We start from the raw sequence: 23204 nt of genomic DNA on the forward strand, positions 1-23204 counted from the left end.
CACAGCCGGCTGAAAGCAGGTATCTGGGGTTTATTTGCCTTCTATAATTGAAACTTTGTTGCCTGAGTGGAGCTCAGAGCCGGCCAGGGCAGGTGGGAGGGAAAGACTCCTGCGCTCCAGCTCCGTGGAAATGGCCGACTGAAAGCAGGTATCTGGGGTTTATTTATCTTCTATAATTGAAACTTTGTTGCTTTGAGTGTAGCTTAGAACCGGCCAGGACAGGCAGGGAACCTTGGCTTCCTCCATCACTGGAGCAAGCAAGCCTCCTGCTCATTCCAGCTCCATGGCTGCCGGCCGCCATCTTTGTTGGCAGTTAATTTGCATATCTCGCTGATTAGCCAATGGGAGGTGTAGCGAAGGTATGGTCAATTACCATGTTTGTCTATTATTAGGTAAGATTCGCTTGTTTGCTTCTTTCCTATCTCATCCCTTTTGTACAATTTTATTGTATTCACATTATACTTTTTAAAAGATATATGCTTATTTTTAAAACTTATTTGTTTTTAAATTTACAAAGTACTATCATGTTTACAATCTTTGTGAATCCATTTTTTATTTAACCATTTTTACTAAGATTTATCTATGACATTGCATATTGCTAGACAATAGTTTATTCATTTTGCCTGTAGTATTATTTTTTGAATATACAACAAATTATTCCTCCACTCTGAGCTTGACTGGCATTTAGATGTTTTTCAAACTTGCTACTGTGAATAGTGCCGCTACAGGTATTATTGTGTATGTTTTCCACTGTACATGATGCCTAGGTCACAGGTTATTTGGATGCTATGCTCTTCTACTGTACATGTTCAAGGGTTCACCCTGGTAAAACACCTAGCAGCATGATGCCTAGGTCACAGGTTATTTGGATGCTATGCTTTCCCATTGCTCCTGACATCAGGACATGTTTCTAATGAAAACCATCTAAGCATCCTCAATCCCTACATATGGCACAACGTATCTACCTATGCAGGACATCTGGTGGTTGCCTTTTCAACATCTGCACTCCCTTTCATCCACCAACAATTCCCTAATTTTCTCTTGATAAGCTCACTTCTTTTCCATTTTTAACAGTTCAGATGAGATTCTGGGAGAAATAATTTTATTTCTCTTCTATGGAATTTACCAAAGAGATGTTTCCATCTCCCGGATTTGACAGTGAAAGATGCAAGGCTTTTAACCTGGAAATGGAGCAAAGGCAAGAAATAATAACAGAAAAACCAAATCCTGGGCATAGCTTTAGGCCCTAATAACCCTTATATCTAAACTGAAATATCTAAAATTCCTATTCCTGGAATTTTAAGCTGCCATGATCCAATTTCTACCATTTATTTTTTCCCCTTTCACCAGAGTTTCTATTCCTTTTCTTATAAAAGTCATAATGTATCCTTAAGTTTATCTCCAATTCCTCCTCAAACCCTTTACCCAGATGCTCCCAACTAGGTCCCTAGTTTCTAAACACTCTCTTGAGATTTATTCTTTTCTACCTTCCATCTAGCAAATGCCTGCTCACACCTCAGAAACCAGCTTTGTTCGCATATCTTTTATGAATCATTCCCTGATCATGCTAGGGCACTTTTCTGTCACTCCTTCATAGGGTAGTGTTCTGTTTTTGTCATCTCTTTTATACTTGAATATTCCAGCTGTTTTTGTCTGTTGTGCTGTAGTATACTTGTCCTCTTTTCTAACTTATATGCTTCCTGAGTTCAGGAACCATGAGTTTTATTTTATTTATCTCATCTAAGGTAGTAAATAATTTTAAATGAATATAATATGCAAAGCATGTCTATGCTTTCTCCATGTGATAGCCAAGTTCTCACTCTCATTTCTTAGTTTCCAAGACAAAAGAGTCAGTGCTGAAACAAAAACCTCATCATTGTTAAACTAAAGCAATAAACATCAATTTAAAAAACACACACATCCGCAGGTGAGGATTAAAGTAAACAAATAAAAAAATAGTGTTCTATGAATATACAACAGAAAAACTTAGCATATCTCACAAATATTTGTGAACATTTATAAAAAATAAGTAACCACTGAGAGCAGGATAGCAAAGATAGAGATGTCTAGAATAGGGTTGTCAAAATATGTGTGAAATGAATGAATCTCATATGACCCGAAGTGAGAAATAAAAAATTCACAAATTGAAGCATCAGAGAGGGGACCTAATATCAAAGCTTTGAGAGGGTCTGGTGATACTGTTCTTGTATTTGTCAGGAATCTGTGATGACAGCACTCCAAAAACATTTCACACTTTTCTTAAAATTGGTTAAATTCAATTCACAAAACTTCTACTCAGATGGCTCCATAAGTTAACCCTGCATACCACATAGTTAATGTATAAAACCTGTGTACCAAGTAAGCATCAGAATCACTTTTTAAAAATGTTTGTGGTGTTGTAGAATCTATTATTCTCACTTTTATATTACTCTATTCTCTACAAAAATGAAGATGCTATAGCCTATATGCCATTCTATACAGCATAAACAACAAACCAACAAATATTCAACAGTACTTCCTACTTAGAATTGGTTCCCTTGATTAAGTGGTAGGGAATGGAGGGAGATAGAAGGATAGGAGTTGGTCCTTTATATTGTTTTTATACAGAACATTAAAAAGTCATTTTTTCCTGGGTGATTTTATGTTGCTGTCTTTCAAGAAAGATTTTTCCCATAAATATCTCATATCCTCAATGCTATCCAATGACAGAAAGTCCATCACTTGCTCTTTGGGAAAGTATTTCCCTACTAGTTATCACATAAGGAGTTTTTAAAAGTATAGATTGTTTGGGCTCTATCCCAGCCCTACTGATCCAGAATCTCCTTGGGTGGGACCCGGAGACATATATTTTTTTGAGAGTCAGCTTCTTAGGTTCATATATTGGCATTTGTAGTCTCTGCTATTGCTGCACACTGCCTGGCTCCATCTACATCATATTTCTGGATTCTCCAGGCAACCTAAAAGATGTCTGACATAGAAAGAAGCAATTAACTCACAACATAAACCTTATAATCACTTGTCCAGCAGATATTGGTCATACATTAATGACAGAAACAATACAGGATCCCAGTATACTCATTTGAAGTAAAGGTGTGTCATACATACTAGAAATATACCTTGCAACCATGTGGAACGCTAAAGACTATAATACATTAGGCAGATTCACCTAAAATAGACATGTTGAGACTGAGTAGAGATGGGTGAACAGGGAATTCACCTGGACAAGATCAGGCCAGGTCCAAGTAACAGATCATTTATTACACAAGGACTATCTCCTAAAAGATAGTGAATGGTCTGAATGACAACCTCCCACTAGGCTTTGTGAACTCTATCTATTCCAAACAAATGTGATAGAAAAAGCACAGTGATAGGAAAGTTAGGTCTAGTCCATCAGGTAAGAGGTCCTATGAGAGCTAGACAGGTTGTCAGGATCTGCCTTAGTCCATTTGGGCTGCTGTAACAAAATACCATAGATTGAGTGACAACACCACACACACACACACACACACACACACACACACACACACACACACACATTTATGTCTCACAGTTCTGGAGCATGAGAAGTCCATGATCAAGGTTCCAGTAGATTTCATGTCTGATGAAAACCTTCCTGGTTTTCAAATGGCCAGCTAGGTTACCTTCTTATTGTATCCTCACATGGCAGAGACCAGGAGAAAAAAACAAGTTATCTGGTCCCTTCTGATAAAGGCGCTAACCTCATTGTGAGGACCCCATCCTCATGACTTCATTACATTTCAAAGGCCTCACCTCTCAAAACCCCAACACATTGGGGGTTAGGGCTTCAAAATAATAATGTTAGTGGTATACAACATGCAGTCCATAACAGGGCCCTAGGTAAGTAGATTGTGCTTTAGAAAAAAAGAAAGCAGGCCAGAAAGCCAGAAACACAGACTGAGTATTTTGAGTTAAAATCCAATACTGCAAATCGGTAGACACAGGAGTACCATTACAGGCTTAAATGGAATATATGAGATATCCAGCTTAGGACAATAGATTTAGACCTCTACATCAATTTGTAAAATATTAGAAGTAAGGGAAGCATAACTCACAATGATCTGATAAGCATGAAAGACCAAATACAAACTGTTGAAATGCTCTTTTCTTATAAATTATGCAGGAGCTGAATATGTGTTAGGAACAGAAAAAAAAACAAAAACAACTGATAGAACCTTGTGTAGCATATAAGAAAATCACTTTTTTTTTTTTTACTAATTTAAGAGTAATATATCAAAGATCAGACTGAAACTAGCCAAGTTAGGGTAAATGTGCTTTTTTGATTAAATTCATAGAGAGTTGCTTCTAGAATATGTATGGGAAGCTACTCAAAAAAACTGCTAACAATTATAGCTTTCCAGAAAGAGGAGGTAGAGTCAGGGAAATAGAAAGAGAAGAAAGTCCTACTATAGAGTGAATGGCCTTTTGAAACTTTAATTGTATAGAATATACATCTATAAACTGTTTAAAATGTAACCCATTTGAAAACAGGTGTTTCCATTTCTTACTTTGTTTTTTATATGTAGATACTAGAGGCCCAGCGTGCGCTGCACTGCGGGACCCAGACCTGCTGCGCTGCGAGACCCATCAATGCGCCTCCTGGTGACTGGGTCGTTTGGTCGTTATGGAGTTATGGTCACTGGCTTTTTATAATATAGATAACCATCTTCTGAATCCAGTGATCAAAAACACTTCCACCAGCCAACAGCATACCACAGCAAAAGCACTGTACTAAGTAGCTGTGAGGCCAAGAAACCCTAGACTGTTTGGTGAAAATAAACACTAAAAGAAAATATGTAAAACTCAACTGGATACAAAAGCACATGTCAGTCAAGTTACAGTTTAGGTAGCATCCACAGGAAAGGGCAGGAGGAAAGTCACACAACTGTCAAGCATGCCATGCATATACAGTACATTTAACACAGAATATGCTATGATCTGTGAGTGAAAGGATAAGTCAACCCTGTCAAAATTCAGGGGGCAGGCAAAACTGTTCAGAATGAATTAGAATGTCAAAATACCGTGAAAGAAATCCATGTGTAATGCAATTGTACAGCTAATTGCACCTAAAACAAGCCCAGTACTCAAAACAATGAAATAGAACAATATTTCAGAGGTAGTTGGTTTTGAGAAGATAACTGCTAAGGATTGTAATACACTTTAGAATTAATAGAGCTATCTCACAGGAAATAATTCTCCTTTCTTCCATCCCACAGATCCTGCAGTGGTGAATATTATTTTATGTTTATTTAATGTGTACAGCTAGAGGGTTACCAGAGACCTCACATATAGGAAATGGTAGAGAAATGAGTCAAGAGTCCTGCTTATTTCAAACACCTAGGATCTTTCCATATCACATTTTGATGAATTAGGAGTCTAATTACTCATAGCAGAAAAAGTTCTTCTAGAAAATTAATAGTTTGGACATGTTTCTCCATATTGGGGACAGGTTAATCAGATTAACTAGTCTAAATGGGCTAGTATACCCACATAAAGAGTACAGACCTCAAAATGTCACTTCATCTCAATGACATGTATAATTACACCAATTTACCACTTTATTTTTCAAGGTCATACATAGCTTTAATATTTCTTTCAATGACCTTTTCCCCCAGTTAATGTTTAATATATCACACATGAAGAAACTGAAAAGCTCAGCTACGATTTCTGCACTAGTACAAAATACACACATATGAATGGATCATCAGTATACTAGCTCCCCTCAAACTGTTACAACCCTTTATGACACTATGTGCATCTGGAACTTTCCACTGTGGATTACTAACACAAGCCAATAAAAATTTTTACATTAATTTATATTGTAGGGTGCTATGATCCAAAAATAACCAAACCCCAAAATTATAAAAGTGTCAAATGAAGTTTGCATATTTAATTGATGTCATATAATGCAAGTAGTAAAGTTCCTTATAAAAATTATGTAAGAACAATTAGAAGATAATGACATTTAGTATCACTTGTTAAAGGATTTTATATACTTTTTCTTAAAAAAACAAACAAACAAAAAACCTTTACCCAATTATTTCCAGAAGGATATGATTAATCCTTCCTTAAAATAAAAGACATGTGCCTGGCTGGGTTGAGCATCGACCCATGAACCAGGAGGTCAGGGTTTGATTCCTGGACAGGGCACATGCCAGGGTTGCAGGCTCAATCCCTAGTAGGAGCACACAGGAGGCAGCCAATCAATGATTCTCTCTCATCATTGATGTTTCTATCCCTTTCTCCCTCTCCCTTCCCTCTGAAATCAATTTTAAAAATCATAAAAAAATAACAGACATGCAAAATCACATTCAAAGTTCATGTGGGACTATCATTAGGGCCTAGTAAAAAGATATCTATATGGTTTTAAAATTACTTCCATCAAAAACACAGAAGTCAAGTAGCTATCCTATCTATAATCCTTCCAAATATTGTTATCTTTCTACAACTACATATTATAAATATAGAAAAAGAATTTACCTCCAATCAGTATTCCAATTTACTTCTTAATGATCTTTCACCTTTAGGTAAAGAACAGTTCACTGCCTTTAATTTATGTTGTAAAAAATGGAATATTTGTCTTTATTTTTAGCTTTATTGAGGTAAAACCAAGTTGTAACATTTAAAGTGTACAACATAAAGATTTGATATATATGTAAACTGTAAAAAAATCCCCACCATCAACTTAACATAGAGAATGGATTATTTTAAATAATAGGTCTTAAAACTTCTGTTTTTTAACTTATAAAAAAATCCAAAAAACATGGAAATGCTTAAATAATATTAAGGTAAAAAAAACCCAAAACTACCCACCCTGAGTATAGTAGGAGACCTAATTTCTAATGAAAAGCTCCTATACTTTGTAATAGAAATTATAAACCTCTAACCATTCCCTATACCACTGACTTCTGAATATGAAGTATTTTTTTGAGTAAAATGTATTCATTTATTTCATATTAACAAGTTCCAAAGAGAATAAGGTCCAAAATAACTATTTGCAACCCCCAAGCATAAGAATTTTAACATTGAAAAACGCTATTTCAAATGATGCTAATAATTTCACATTGTCAATAACCTAATTATCATGTAAGGATCATATTTTTTCTACTAAGTATTTAATTAAATGTAATTACATATTGTAATACCTACTTAAGAATGCAAAGGAAACCACAGGAATTATAGTTTTATATAATCATACTCTTAATTTGCATGAGAAAATGAATATCCAGAGATGCCAGAGATTTGCTCAAAGTATTAGTCTTGGCAACAGTTTTTTTTGTTGTTGTTGTTTTGACACCAAAAGCATAGGCTACAAAAGCAAAAATAAACAAGTGGGACTGTATCAAAAGTTTCTGCACAGCAAAGAAGACAATCAACGAAATGTAAAGGCAAAATACAGAATGGGAGAAGATATTTGTAAATAACATATCCAGTAACAGGGTAATATCCAAAAAATATATAGAACTAACACTACTTGATAGCAAAAACACCAAATAATTCAACTGAAATTTGGTCAAAGAACCATTTCTCCAAAGAGAACACATGATTGGCCAACAGGAATATGAAATGATGCTCAACATCACTAATAATAAAGGAAAAGCAAGTCAAAACCACAATAACATGTACCTCAGACCTGTTAAAATGGCTATTATCAAAAAGTAAAAAAAAATAACAAGCGTCAACAATGTAAAGAAAAGGGAACCCTAGTGTACTGTTCGTGAAAATGTAACTTGGTACAGCCTTATGGAAAAGAGTATAGAGGTTCCTCAAAATTTAAAAACAGAACTACTATTTGATCCAGCAATTCCACTTCTGAGTACACATCCAAAGGAAATAAAATCACTGTCTTGAATAGATATTTGTACTCCCAGGTTCATTGCAGGATAACGTATGGTGACTGTAGTTACCATTTCAGTGCATGTTCATTTAATTGCATTTAGTAATGATAATCTGAAGCAATTTGCAAAAAGAGCACAGATGCACTCAAATAAAATATCCTGTAAGGAGAATAAAGTATAAAGAATGTATATATTAAGTAGGTATATACATATATATAGCTGAACCTAGAACTATATGGACTCTAGGTGTGTTATGTTACTGAAGTATGTTTGGTCTTCACAATACATGCTTTTCTGTATGCTATGGGAGGAGACAGAAAAAGAGGGATCTAGGACACAGTTCTAGTTTATGCTCTTTCAATGGTGAATTTTCCATTTAAGAATGCTCTGAGTCTTACAATGGCATTAACGAAAAATTTAGTGATCATACTCAAAGAATACCACTTGGCTGACACATAATTCCTGGTCATGGAAACAAGAGCTAACAATTTTAACATGGTGTCCCATGTAGAGGAAAAAATGACTGAGAAATTCAAATTTTAAAAGATTATCCAGCAATTACATGTATAATTTGGAGAAACCAGCAAGTTACTTATTTTATTAGAAAGGTCCTATTATGAATGTTTGTGGGCTGAAGGTTTGTTCCCACATCATTCATTTGTTGCAGTCTTAACCCCCGATGTGATAGTATTTGGAAATGGAGCCTTTGAGAAGCAAGTAATTTTAGATAAAATCATGAGGGTGGACCCTCCATGATGTTATCAGTGTCCTTATAAGAAGAGGAAAAGAGAACAGAGTTCTTTATCTTTGTCACACGAGGACAAGGACAGCACAGCAAAACGGTGGCCGTTTGAAAGCCAGGAAAAGAGTCCTCACCAAGATCCAAATCTGCCAACACCTTGATCTTGGACTTCTCAGCCTGGAGAACTGTGAAAACTAAATTCCTGTTGTTCAGGCCACCCAGTCTGTGTTATTTCGTTATGGCAGCTGGAGCTAATGGAGGCCCAACACTGTGTTTCCCAAAATTGACTTATTTTTAACAGTGAACAACTCTTTTCAAATAAATCTTATATGACACCTCTGACATCAAAAGGCTCATCAGAATACGGGAAATCTGAAGCAGAGAAACTCTTTGGAGCAAGGAGACTAACTACTTTCCCATGAATAAGAATATCACCTTGTAAATATTGAATTTACTATAAATCAATCTATCAATAAATGCTATACATTTGAAAGATTCTCTTGAAAGAATGAACAATTTATTAGCATAAAGATTCCCAAAATGGTGATATAACCAACATAATAAAAAGGCAGTGATGCCCAGCAATGTGGCTCAGTGGTTGACCGCCTATAAACCAGGAGGTCAGGGCACATGCCCGGGTTACAGGCTCAATCCTCAGTTGGGGGCTCAATCCCAGTGCGGGGTGTGCAGGAGGCAGCAGATCAATGATTCTCATCATTGATGTTTCTATCTCTCTCTCCCTCTCCCTTCCTCTCTCAAATCAATAAAAATATATATATTTTTAAAGGCAGTGACTTAGCAAGAATCTGGCTCCATCCTACAGTGTCACTGTCGTGAGTTTCCATTAGCAGAACTCCAAAGTCAGTAAAAACATGCTGCATCTGGTTCTCCTGCATTTGCTCACCTTACTTGTGTTAGTTTCACAATCTTATTTAAATTCATGAGGAAATATGTCAGGTGTTTATATGAGATTCCTTCCTTCTAATCCCAACCTAATCCACAATTCTTCGAGTTACCATCATATTAAATAGGTAACAGTAAAGCTTTTCTGGATGCAGTGAGCTGGGGAGGCTGAAATCTAGTCTGCTATGGGCTTAGATGAGATAGTATATGTGAAACAACTAACACAGGACCAACAGTACTTTCTCATAAATGCTAGTTCTTCTATCTGTATCCACCCAGTCTTGCCCCTATTCAGGAAATAGAATTACCTCCCAGATTGCAGCCAAGTGGTAACCTGAATTCTACAATCACTTCTCCTTGTGCTTGAAGTCCTATATTGTTATTCCATTGGATCATGGCTTCATTGAGTATTAATGAGCTAATACACTTCTCTAATACTCTATTTGGTTAAAAAAATTTTCTCCAGTCTAAATTTATACAACTAAATTTTTAAATTATTAATTAAATATTTGAAATCCCTCTCTGTTAAATTTGGACATACTTTCTGTCCATAGTGTCATATTAACAAGATCTTAAGAATTCTGAATTTGCTACAAATAAACAAATAAACACATATAAACAGTCTTTGGAAAGAATACATAGAGATTATTTGCATAAAGTCTCCCAAAATGGGAGTTTACAATGAGAACCTACAAAATCATATCTGCTAGTCCTGCCTACACACCTGGTCCCTTCCAAAAACAGCATTAAAAAAACTTAATTTTAAAATGAGATTCTAAACTTCAATATGTTTTCTATCCTCTCAATTGTGTGTCATCTGCAGATTTAGTTAGTATTCCTTCTAAAGATTTAATCAACTTAAGAAAAAATGTTTAAATGAGACAAAGCAATAGAGGCAACTTATTGGAATGTTACTAGAGAGAGTATTGCTTGTTAGACTCAATAAGTAGAAAAGTAGAATATTGATTGAATTTCTACTGTGTGACTTGCTAAACAATTCTATCTCATTTACTGAAAGACTGCTTTTAATTGATGTGATTTGAGTGTGATTGTTTTATTCATAATTATTATACAAAGCTGTAATGTCACTGAAGGTATTATTCAACCATGCTCATTGAATGCGGTTTAGAGAATTAAGAAAAATAACACACTAATCAGAAGCACTGCAAGAATGAAGGACAATTGTTATATCTGTGTTAGTAAGTGGTTATTGATTGCCTTGAAACATAATAAGAGGTTTCCATTTCATGAAACCACATGCACCTGCTGCCGTGTGTGTGGCCTTAAAATCTTTCTAAAGGAATGTGAAGCAAAAACATGATGATGATCTGTTGATCTTACAAATACCTTCTAAAGACAATGGAGTATAATATTCACCTAAAACAAAACAAAACAAAAAACACCCAAGTGATTAATAACAACAACAAAAAGAAAAAGCACCTTTACAACAAAACCAAGAAGCTGCCTGCATGCATTTTTTAATAATATATATCCTATCTAATAAAGAGGGAATATGCTAATTGACCCTCACACCATTGCAAAGATGGCAGTGCCCACAGCCAATAAGGAGAAAATATGCTAATTGACTGCCACACCCTCAAAGATGGTTCCGCCCACAGCCACAAGATGGCTTGCAGAGGAGGGCAGTTAGGGGCGACTAGGCCAGCAAAGGAGGGCAGTTGGGGGTGACCAGGCCTGCAGAGGAGGGCAGTTGGGGGCAACCAGGCTTGCAGGGAAGGGCAGTTGGGGGCGACTGGGCTAGCAGGGGAGGGCAGTTGGGGGCAACCGGGCGAGCAGGGGAGTGCAGTTGGGGGTGACCTGGTCAGCAGGAGAGGGTAGTTGGGGGCGATCGGTCCAGCAGGGGAGCAGTTAGGTGTTGATCAGGCTGGCAGGAGAGTGGTTAGGGGGTGATCAGGCAGGCAGGTGAGCGGTTGGGAGCCAGCAGTCCCGGATTGTGAGAGGGATGTCCCTCTGCCGGTTTAGGCCTGATTCTGTAGGACATCCCCCGAGGGGTCCCAGATTGGAGGGAGTGCAGGCTGGGCTGAGGGACACAACGCCCCCCCCCAGTGCACGAATTTCATGCACCGGGTCTCTAGTATACATATTTTTTTATTTTTCAATTAGAGTTGAGGTACAATATAATTTCAAGTGCATAACCCTGTGATTGGGCATTTATATAACTTTTAAAGTGATCATGCTGATAAATCTCATACTACCTAATACCATGCAGAGTTAATATAATATTATTAACTATGTTTCCTATGCTGTACTTTACTTTCAACAATATGAATTTTTTTTAAAAAAAATACAAATTAGCAGGTACAGAATAGTCATGGGGATGTAAAGTATACCCTGCATGCATTATTATTCAGAATGATTGTGTTTTATAAACTGTGAGCTATAATTCAAAGCATTGGTTTTTCTGATGTTGGTGATGGTCCCTCCTGTATAACAAAGACATCCTGAGATACTGCCATGTGCCTTACGAAAATCACGTTATGATACAGAGGAAGGAGTATCTAATTTACCACTTAGCAATTCTACCAAAACATTAAATGAGTGTGATAAGATCAGTTTTTAGGGAATAGACACTATATGCTGGTCATCACTGCTCTTTTTAATGTCCTCAGACTATGGCTTAATAACAAGCTTATGTATCTTGCAAGAATAATAATCTGTGTATGTACCTCACATGATATTTTATTTTTCACTGAAGGGAAGAAAATGATTTACCACTTATTAATCTGTTATTTCCTTCATTCTTTGTGGTATCTGAGTGTTGTGGAAATAGCACTAAAACTGGATTGTATTTTTAGGGATATCGCATAGACAAATTTGTCTTGGACAAACCAGTTAAAATCTCTGGATTATCTATAAAGTAAGAGAAGTAGATGAGTTCAGAGTTATCTGATCCATTCTCTGAACTGCGCCATCCCAGAGGGTTGGAAATAGTCAACATCATGAAGCTCGTTAGTTGAGGAGACAGGCTCAGAACTCAGAACTCCTCATTGGAATTTTAACCTTTCATTGTCAACATGCAGTAGATGCCTCTAAAAAGCAATAGGAAATGAGCACTAAAAACTTCCCAGAGCACGACATAATCACAATGATAATTTCCTGAAGAGTCTTCTGCAAAATTTATATTACTGTAAGATACAATTTGTCTAAGCTTGGAAAGTTGCAGAAGTTTGCTCACAGTTTATTTCCCCAAGAATGGCCCAAGATCAAGAAACATGATTTTTTTTGTGTGTGTAAAAATATTACTTTTAATGACAAGAATTTGCTGAAACCATTTCTAACTTAAAAAAGAAAGAAAAAGAAATAATAAACAAAAAACCCGACATCTATGCCTGACCAGTGTGGTTCAGTGGTTGAGCAGCTGGGGTGTATGTGTGTTTGTCACAGTTTGATTCCTGGTATGTGTGTGTGTGGGCGGGGAGGGGGGGGACGGGGGGCTATCGCTGATACTCTCTCATAATTGATGTTTCTTTATCTCTCTCCCTCTCCATTCCTCGCTGGAATCAATAAAAATACATTTTAAAAATCCAACAGCCCTGCATCTAATTTGTAGAACATGATGAGAACAATCCACATGCAATCATAAAATATATTTATTTTCAAGTTTATCTTAAGTTATATAAAAGACATTGATTCTGAATGGGAAAAATATATTGTTTCACCACATGCTTTACATTTTCCATTTGACTTGAGCCACATTACAAATGTAAACACCATTGCCTAAAAGAATACATATGCCTAATTGTTTTGGTTCTATGAATAATTCTTCTGTATTTTATAGGTCACATTAATGTTATGCCTGGTGACTATCAATAAGAAAGAGTAAAGACTCCAGTTCCCAGTGCAGTCACTTGAGGCAATATAATGAGACTGAGACAAGTAGTGTTTCTCATCAGTCCCCACTGAAAACATTTCCAGCCATGCCAATGAAAGGAGCCACTGGAGGCTTCTGAAAAACACAAATTGAATTTTAATTTGGTATAAATTTCAGAGGTTCATGTGCTACCTATTGCATAGTCTGTGTTAGTATGAAAGCCACTTTTCGTCTCCAAATGTCACAGAGGACTATAAAGTGGAATCTGAAAGGATGCCTAAGACTCACTTTTGTTTATGGCTCCCTTGGCAAGAAAGTTCTCTGGTCCCACATAAGTGGGTAAATCCATGAGATGTTCTGGATACTTGCCCTGAGCTCTTGGACAAACTCATTCATCCAATCAAATGTGAATATTTATTAAATACCTAAGAGATGATACTGGCACAACAAGGGAACCTGTTTGACCAAGTCCGAAAATCCACTAGTATCTTCCCTCCTGTGAGCCAAGGAACCCGTCCCGTGTGGCTAATGTATTTCTCCACATGCCTGCATTGACATTAGTTCCATATCACCATCAATTTCTCTTAGGCAATGTCCCCATCTTAGCTACTTTAAACATGACCTGCTTTGGCTCCCAATTCATTACCAATATATTCCATTTTTTTCAATACCAAGAATACAAAGTTATATTTTAAAGACTCAACAAATATGTATTTAGAATCTTCCCATGCATGAGACGCTAAGGGAGTACAAAGAAATTTAGATTGTGATCCCTCTTTTCACTCACACACACACACACACACACACATAGTGTATACTAGGTTGTGATGGAAAAGGCATTTCTTACTGCTGTAATGTGCAGACATGTTTGACTGTCACTAAAATAGGACATAAATCACAAACCAGCTTCTAACAGATAAGTTCCAATTATACTGAATATTTAATTTAGCCCACAGAGTTGGTTACTTTAAATTGAATTAATTGCTAATATTTAAAAATTGTAGGAGTTGAAATAAAATGCTGTTTATGGAGTTTCCTTTGAAAAGTCAGAAGATCTGGCATTCCTCCGGGGTATTGTCCTTGGGAGCTGTGTAGCAGCTGCCCCATTAGAAAGGGTATGCATTCTCCAGATGACCAGGGTCCCTACCTCCGTTTTTACTCAGTTCTGTACCTGCCCTATAAATTCAGGCATTTGAGTGTGTCACCTCTGGTCTTGACCTCTGCTCCCATAATGATCAGGGAGGTCCAAGGATTGTTATAGAAACTCATGATTTGGCCTGGGTCATTCCACAGCCTAAAAGACACTGAAAAGAGACTGCACATGATCATGAAAGAAATAATTACAAAATCATCCATGTGTAAAGCCAGCACACTCCCTAGAGATCCTCATTCTTAACTCTTCATTTCACAGATGAGGAGATTAAGACCCACAGAGAGTGAGTAAAATGTCAAAGCTCACAAAATTAATAGCCCCAAGATTAGAAAAAAAATTCTCACTCTTGATGTCCTTTCAATTACACGTGGTTCTTTTTAATTAAATATTCAGAAATGAAAGGCAGTACAAATGCTACTGAGGCATACTAAATCCAATGTAATGTGTGTTATATATAAACTAGAGGCCTGGTGCACAAAATTCGTGCAGTGGGTGGTCCCTCAGCCCAGCCTGCACCTTCTTGCAGTCCGGGAGCCCTCGGAGAAATGTCTGACTGACGGGGAGCAGGCCTAAGCAGGCAGTTGGACATCTTAGCATTGCCGTGGAGGCGGGAGAGGCTCCCACCACTGCAGCTGCACGTGAGCCTGGCTTCTGGCTGAGCGGCACTCCCCCTGTGGGAGCACACTGACCACCAGGGGGCAGCGCCTGTGTTGAGCATCTGCCCCCTGGTGGTCAGTGCACGTCATAGTGACTGGTCGTTCCTCTGTTCAGTCGATTTGCATATTAGCCTTTTATTATATAGGATGATCTATTAAAAATATTGGCATAAAATACTAGCAATCACTATTCCATTCTAGGAAATATTATAGAAATGAAGTACTATCAAATATTATAGAAATAAAGTACTAGCAATCACTACTGCATTCTATTCTCACCAAAACCATATTTCATTCACATCAGTTTTCCTTATTCATCGACAATATCCAAGTATATATCACTTGAAAGAATATAGATTGGTATAGATAAATTACCACATAGTGCACCTTCTAAAGTATGAACAATCCATGTTTATTTCCTAATTTTGACAAATGTACCATGGTAATGGAAGATGTTAACATCAGGGGAAACTAAGTGATGAATATATGGAAACTCTCTGTACTACCTTTGCAAATTTTCTGTAAATCTAATATAATTCTAAAAAAAGGTTTATTAAAAGTATTAAAAAACCATCAATCAAGATATAATGAGAAGGCCAGATTAGTTAGGAGTAAAGCAGGAAAGAGTACGTTTATTTTGAAGAAAATATTCCTTATAAAAAAGCTACTCCAGCATAACTATCAGCACTTAAAACCTTGCAACAAGCTGGCTCAAGGATTACAACAAAGTCATGGCTATGACAAGGCCCAAAGGTTGCTTCAACATTAAACTACAGTCCCCGCTAAGACATATAACACACACATACACACAAATAGTTTTAACTAATAAAGAGGTATCCTTTTCAGAGGTTCTTTGTGATACCTTAGAGGGAAAAAATACCAATGATTTGATTTCAAAAGGGTGGGCCCAAAAAGACATATTGCTATTTTCAATCTTTGGCTTCAATGAAGACTGAAGAGTATAAAAAAATAACAAAGGGGAAAATCAGGCTTCCTATTGATTAGAGAAAAATCAGGAGAATACGAAGAGGCCAAGAAATCCTGGGGGAAATGCCTTTCAGCTGAACACATCTATTTCCAAAACAGTCCATCTGGGTCCTGAAAGTCACGGGACCTCAATTATCTCAGCAGGAACACTTCTATCTCTAGATCTATGATTATTACCAAAGACTCATGTTTGTTCTAAAAAATGGTGTGGATATGAGGGTATCTCAGCACCTGAATCCTAAGAAACAGATAATTCTTTAAGATGAAAGAGTCATTTTAAATCCCCATACCTGCTGTGACAGAAGATACTATTTAATTATTTTCCACTAGTTCTTAAAGGTGGAATGCAGTCTAAAGTGCATTTTGGTTTACACTGCTGAACAAAACACTGTGTTTGTGACTAGAAATGATGCAGAGTAGGGAAAATCATTCAGACTGTCAAAAAAACAGTTCTTTTTTGCTGTATGTCTAGACAGTGCTACCTTTGCCCTGCCTCAAATACTAAAGAAATCAATTATAAGACCTCAAGATAATCCCTTAATAATATATGTAAATTAATAACTATATATTTATAAATATATATCTGAGTGCATTTGTTTAAATAATATTTAATGCATATCCTCTATGTTCATGACTCTGTTCTATATATTCTATCTGAGCTGGCTGACAATTAAACACCAATCATGAAATTAATAACTAATTTAGAAATGTAATACAATAAATGCTATAAATAAATATATGATATTTAAAAAGCAAAAATAGCAAAAAGAAGCAAAAGGGGGTTGTTCATCTATGCTGGGATCGGTAGAAGGCTAACTTCTTTAGTCTGAGTTCTAAAGGATTAAAGAGAGTTGGTTAGGGAAGACCAAAGGAGAGAGAAAGAGAGGATGGGATACAAAAGGTCCAAGGCAGGAAGGGGAATGGCATTTTCAAGGAGCAGAAAATAGGCCCATGTGATCAGAACATTGGCTGTCTATGGGCCCATGGTGCACAGCACACCTGGTAGAGAGGCTGGGCCAGGTCACACAGGGTCTTACAGGACTGAGACCAAAAGCTGGTTGTTATCCTCTAAGACGCCTGAATTTTCTAGTTAAGTCAAGCCCAAGCCTGTAAAGCACCTTAAGAAAGAGACATTTTCACATTTGTATTCAAGAAAGATCAACTTGGCTGCTGTGTACAAGCAGGTAGAGAGGCTCCTTAAGGGTCTATGCCATCGTCCTGCGGAGATTGCCTGTCCTGACCTAAAGATATGTTCTCAAAGAACAAAAAGTACAGTGTGGGGATGTGCTTGGCTCATTCTAGAAAACAGCACTTTCATTACTGTCTTCTCTAATGAACCATCACGCTATGAAACCCTTAGGTTCACCAAAATTGAAATTGGTATCAAAGGAAACAAGATGGCCAGCTCTACACAGGTGTGAGCCTCTGTAGATGCCAGGGTGGGTATCTTCTGGCTTTAGGAGCGACATGCATAAATTTCAACCAAAAAAATATTTTGGAAAAACTAAGAACCTAAAATAAAAAGAATAATAAACTCTAAAAATGACTCACAGTCATATTTCCCACTATACATATTAACTAATCATCATAAAACCAAAACATTTTTAATAAAGTTTAATAGTTGTATAATTTTCACAATGACCCTTGTAAGAATTAGCAAAAATAAAATACTCGAGATATTTTTTTCTACTTCAGACTGATATATTAATTATTGTTAACTATTAACCATCCAATTGCATTATACTGAAGTGATCATTTAAACACTCATTAATCAATGAATAATACAAGAACCTCATGCCTTATTAAGCTCTTCTACACTTTTTTTTCAACAAACATAGCTAAATCTTTGCTGGGGGGGGGGGAAATTTAATACATAGCACTCATAGGTGGTTATTCACAATACTATTTAGTATTACTCCTTTAAATTTCAGAATAAAACCTATATTAAAATGACATATGTTCATTGTTTCATGTTTTTTTGTTTCTTTGTTACTATTATTTTAAATATATTTCCTGATTTAGAATATTTTGAAACTGCCAGAAAAATATACTATGTTAAAACAAATATAGCTTCTTTGTTTTATCATCATAATTTTTTAAATCTTTTTTTCAATAGTAAATATTCATGAGAACTTGCATCAGTTAGTTCTCTTTATGGTGTAGAAATAGCCTTAAAGCTGCCTGCCAGAAATTTCACAAAATGCTAAGAGCCACATGGAGCTGCTCTTTCCTGTTTGCTCAGGAGCCCAGGTACATAGATAAAAAACAAAAACAAAATTGCCTTTTCTGCCCTTGGAATCATCTGCTCCTGATTTAGCCATTATCCTTCAGACCAATTTCCTTTCTTTCTATTTCCCTTCACCCATTTTTTCACAATCTTCCTCTAAGGAACAAACTCACAACACAATTTCTCCCAGCAGTGGCCCTGAGCAGGCTTTACCTCAACCTGCTCCCAACTCTCGAGAACCACTGGGAAAAAGAGAGCAGTGAGGTCATTTAGAAGATTGAGATCTCGGAGGAAGTAGATTTTTTTGGAGTATTTAGACAAGTCTGGAAAGCAAGGACACTTTTTTTTTTTATCTGCACTTGCAACACATTAATGCAATACTGAAGATCTGTTCGGTTTTCAAAAACACCCTAGAGATCTGTATGTTCTTTTTTCCTGAGGAATTCAAACCACCAGTTATCAAACTTTCAGCAGTAGAAACCTTTATTCAATCTACTAAGTCTCCACTAGAAGTGGCACTTTAATAGTATATATTAATGTGTATAAGTTCAAAATTGTAATATGTATACCCAATAAACAGAATTGATATATATTTAACAACACAAAATTTTACAATTGAGTGTGATAGGTGACTGCTGCTTCCAAATTTGAATTACTTATGGATTTCATTTTGGTTACAGAGCTATATTTCACAGAGAAATATACCTGATATTGCCATGTTTTCACAAGAGCTCCCCTTAAAATCTCAGAATATTCATCAATGAAACTAATCCAGTAGCTTGAAAGAGGGGTAGTAGAACCTTTATTCAAATTGAAAATGAAATATTAATAACTTACTTGCATTTCTTAAGTAGTAAATATTCCACGTGGATGAAGTCAATGAATAGATAACGCAGTCTATATCTGCTTTGTTTAGCAGAAGGTAGGCTTCAAAGTATATTTTAATTATGATATGTTAAGAATATCATTTTCATTAAAAATCCAAGATATAGCCCGACCGGCATGACTCAGTAGTTGAGCATTGACCTATGAACCAGGAGGTCAAGGTTCAATTCCTGGTCGGGGCACATGCCCAGGTTGCAGGCTCAATCCCTAGTGTGGGGCGTGCAGGGGGCATCTGATCAATGATTCTCTCATCTCTCCCTCTCCCTTCCTCTCTGAAATCAATAATAAAAATATATTTTTTAAAAATCCAGGATATATTGGTAACTTTATGGTTAAAAAATCATTCAAAAGTTCAAAAAATAATTTATTTCAGGCTGACTCCACATTTTATTTCAGTTCCATTGCCGGTTCTTTAACTGCAGTCACTTGCAAGTAACTATAATTAAAGAGCCATTAGGGAACTTAAATGTGATCTATCTTGACCAAATTCAGCTCATTTTGCTTAACAGCACCCAATATAGGTGGATGAGACCTTTCCATTTAACAAAAAACATTAATATTATGGGAAATGGCATTATTTATGATGGGGTGGGTAATATTTGTATAATTCTTGCTAAAGCATCCACTGAGTTTTACCTGTTATGTAACATGTGTACTATAGTAATTGAGACATTTTGTTAAAATCTAAAAAATATTTGTTAAGCAAATTAATGTTATATACTATCTAGTCAATAATACATTGTCTAGAATCGCCAAATATATGCCCAGAGATGGTAGGAAAAATTTCATTTCAAGAATCAATTTGGTAAAATAAATTAACTACATTGGTGATCTTCAGTGTATTCAAATTTGTTAATTCATATGTGTGTATTATTTTAGGGTTATTAAATGATTATTTTTTTAAAGTTAAATTTGAATTAAATAATGATTCCCCCTTAAAGCACACTATGTTGCTAAGGAACACATCTTGAAAACCAATAATGTAAATAAAGCCTAAAAGATGGAAATATCTTGGTTGACAGGAAGCAGACAATAGCTAGTGACCAATAAAGACAGAGAGAGATCCACTAAAATGGAAACATATACAATGCCACTTCCCACTCATCAAAATTGCCATCCTTTCAATGTGAATATGTTTCTCTGCATTCATTCATGCATGTTTTGTTTAATCTAAACAGTGGTTATGTATACTTATTCCAGGCATGTTTTAAAAAGAGAGGACATTGGGGACATTTTATTTGTAAAACCCTTTGAATGGGATAGTGTCAGATATTTAACTGAAAAAATAAATTTTTTAAGAACAGTGTATAATATATAATATGTGTAATGATATGGCACTAGAAAACAGGTGAGCACAACCAGTATTATTGGAACAATGCATCATTGACAGTTATGCCAATAGGTTAATAAGGAGATTTAAGCATTTATAACGCTCTCCTGATCACAGGAAGGTCACACACACATGGTCATTTGTTTACGCCAACTATCACAACTCTATAACTAAACACCAGCAGTGATTGAGGTAGTATTTTATAAATAAGGTAACCATAGGCCACTTACTTTAATAGAAGTGGCCTATGGTTAATGACTACACATGGGACAATGGTGAAATTTCACAAAGGTCTATAGACTACATAGTAGCACTGCACATGTGTTAATTTCTTGATCCTGATGACTGTATTACAGTTATGTAAGTGAATGACCCTGTTCTATAGGAAATATATACAAAGTATTTAGAAATAAAGGAGCACCATGTATGCATATTAATCTCAATGATTTCTTAAAAATAATTACAGAGTGAGAAGAAGAGAATAATAAAGTAAGTGTTGTAAAATGTTAGCTGGGGAATCTGGGTACACAAGAATTCTGAGAACAAGTTGTGCAAATTCTCTGTGACTGAAGTTCTTTCAAAACAGAAACCCTTCCTTCCTATAATGACCAATGACACCCCATTCCACGCCTCGATGGGGGGAGGGCACCCCACGCCCCGAGGGTCCCCGGCAGGGCCGCTGTGTGTAGCATTTATTTAAAGGAAATCATGCAGGTCCCCGGCAGGGCCGCCCCTCCCCACCTCGCGGGCCGCTGTGTGTAGCATTTATTTAAAGGAAATCATGCCGCCATCCGTGCTTCAGCGCTGTCCTCTCTGCACAGCTGAGTATCGGCAAATCCCTTCTCTGTCGGGCATTCCACAAACAATTACACCCAGACACAGAGAAAAAAACCCAGAAAGCTTTAAAAAACCATCTTATAAAACACTGTTTTTTCTCCATGATGATACTCAATAAGCAAAAACTTACTGCAGGGCATTCCGCAAACAATTAAACCCAGACACAGAGAAAAAAAACCCAGAAAGCTTTAAAAAACCATATTATAAAACACTGTTTTCTCTCCATGATGATACTCAATAAGCAAAAACTTACTGCAGACATCTGCAATGCCATTTAAAATTTTGAGAAGAGAAACAAAGCAACAGACATGATACCATCATAGAGATTTTATATGTGTACCTTATTAATGTATGTATATATAATGATATACACACACATAACACACAAGTAAAATGAATACAATGTAAATTAAATACAGATAATCACTTTGAATTATAAATTCATTATAATCCACTTTATTATATTATTTAGACCCAGATTTGTTATTCTCCATAATACATATCTTTAAAAATAATTACGCCCTATCAAGTTCTGATAAAATTTTTGTTTCATTTTAAAATCAAAAATTTCATGCAAGAATTTTTCATACTATACACACCCATATGACTTACTTAAGGATTTATATTTTTCTTCTTTCTAACATGACAAGTTGAAACTCACATCTAAATAGATAAAGGCAAACAGCATGCACTTATTTCACTTTAAAAAGATCTATTTTGAGATAATCTTTAGAAATACACTGAAAAAAATAATGAAGCCATTTGTATGAGTGTAGGGAGAAAAGAAAAATGTGAGAAACAAATTTTTAAGTACAGAGGGTCAGATACATAACACCATCTATAAAATGCTATATACAAAATAGATACAATATTTTAAATGCAGTATGGTCAACAACAGCCTATCTTAACTATCTCTATTGGGTGCTTTGAATAGGACATTTATATGTCTAATATGTATATACTCAAAATGAGGAACTATTTGAGTTTAATGGATAAGTTAAACTGAGTAAAATATAAGATTTTTAAAAAGATAGTCAGAAATACAGGAGCAACAGACATGTGTGGGGCAGGTGCTCATTCTCCCACTGCTGAATGCCTCCTGAACTCAGCCGTTGATCCTCTTTTCTATCCCACTTACCTAGTGATTTCACAGCTTTAAATCATACCTGTTCGCTAATAGCACCCAAATTTATTTCTCCAGTTTGGATCTCTTGCAAACTCTTAAATGGCTTACCCAACTGCTTATTTAACATTTCTATCTGGATTTCTAAAAAGCAACTCAAGCTCTATCTGTCAGAAACTGAACTCCTGCTATCTCCCCACCCCTGTCCCACCAGATCCCTCCTCATCTCAGCAGAGGCAACTCCCAATAATCAGGCCACAAAAACCAAATTCATCTTTGACTCCTCTCTTGCTGTTATAACCCACACCCAATCTGTCAGGAAACCTTGTTAGTCATGTTTTCAAAACATATCCATCATCCAGTGACTTCTTACTATCTCCATTGATACCTTTCCAGTCTAACCCTTTATACGATCATCCGTCACCTGGACTATTTGGATAGCCTCCTAATTTTCTCTCTTTCTGCCCATGCCATCCTACAGACTCTTCTCAACACACACACACACACACACACACACACACACACACACACACACACACCCCTGAATGATGTAATTCAGATCATGTGCTCCTCTGCTTAACAGTCCACACTGGTCTACTCTTTCACTCCAGAGAAAAGCGAAATTTGTTACAAGGATTACAACACTCAATGGCCAGGCTCTCATTGTCTTTTG

The 23204-nt window shown here is 36.3% G+C and overlaps 1 protein-coding gene and 1 long non-coding RNA gene across 9 annotated transcripts in view; one reads left to right on the forward strand and one right to left on the reverse strand.

Annotated features, from left to right (window-relative positions):
* PRR16 (proline rich 16) overlaps window positions 1-23204 on the reverse strand; it is a 245379-nt gene that overhangs the window by 168352 nt on the left and 53823 nt on the right. The window lies entirely within an intron of this gene.
* Window positions 21155-21462, forward strand: LOC106726505. The gene is made up of 2 exons (XR_001362582.1): window positions 21155-21234; window positions 21286-21462. It is a non-coding gene; the product is annotated as an uncharacterized LOC106726505 (long non-coding RNA).

This window comes from Myotis brandtii, unplaced genomic scaffold (genome assembly GCF_000412655.1).
Source record: "Myotis brandtii unplaced genomic scaffold, ASM41265v1 scaffold1071, whole genome shotgun sequence".
NCBI classification, from domain to species: domain Eukaryota; kingdom Metazoa; phylum Chordata; class Mammalia; order Chiroptera; family Vespertilionidae; genus Myotis; species Myotis brandtii.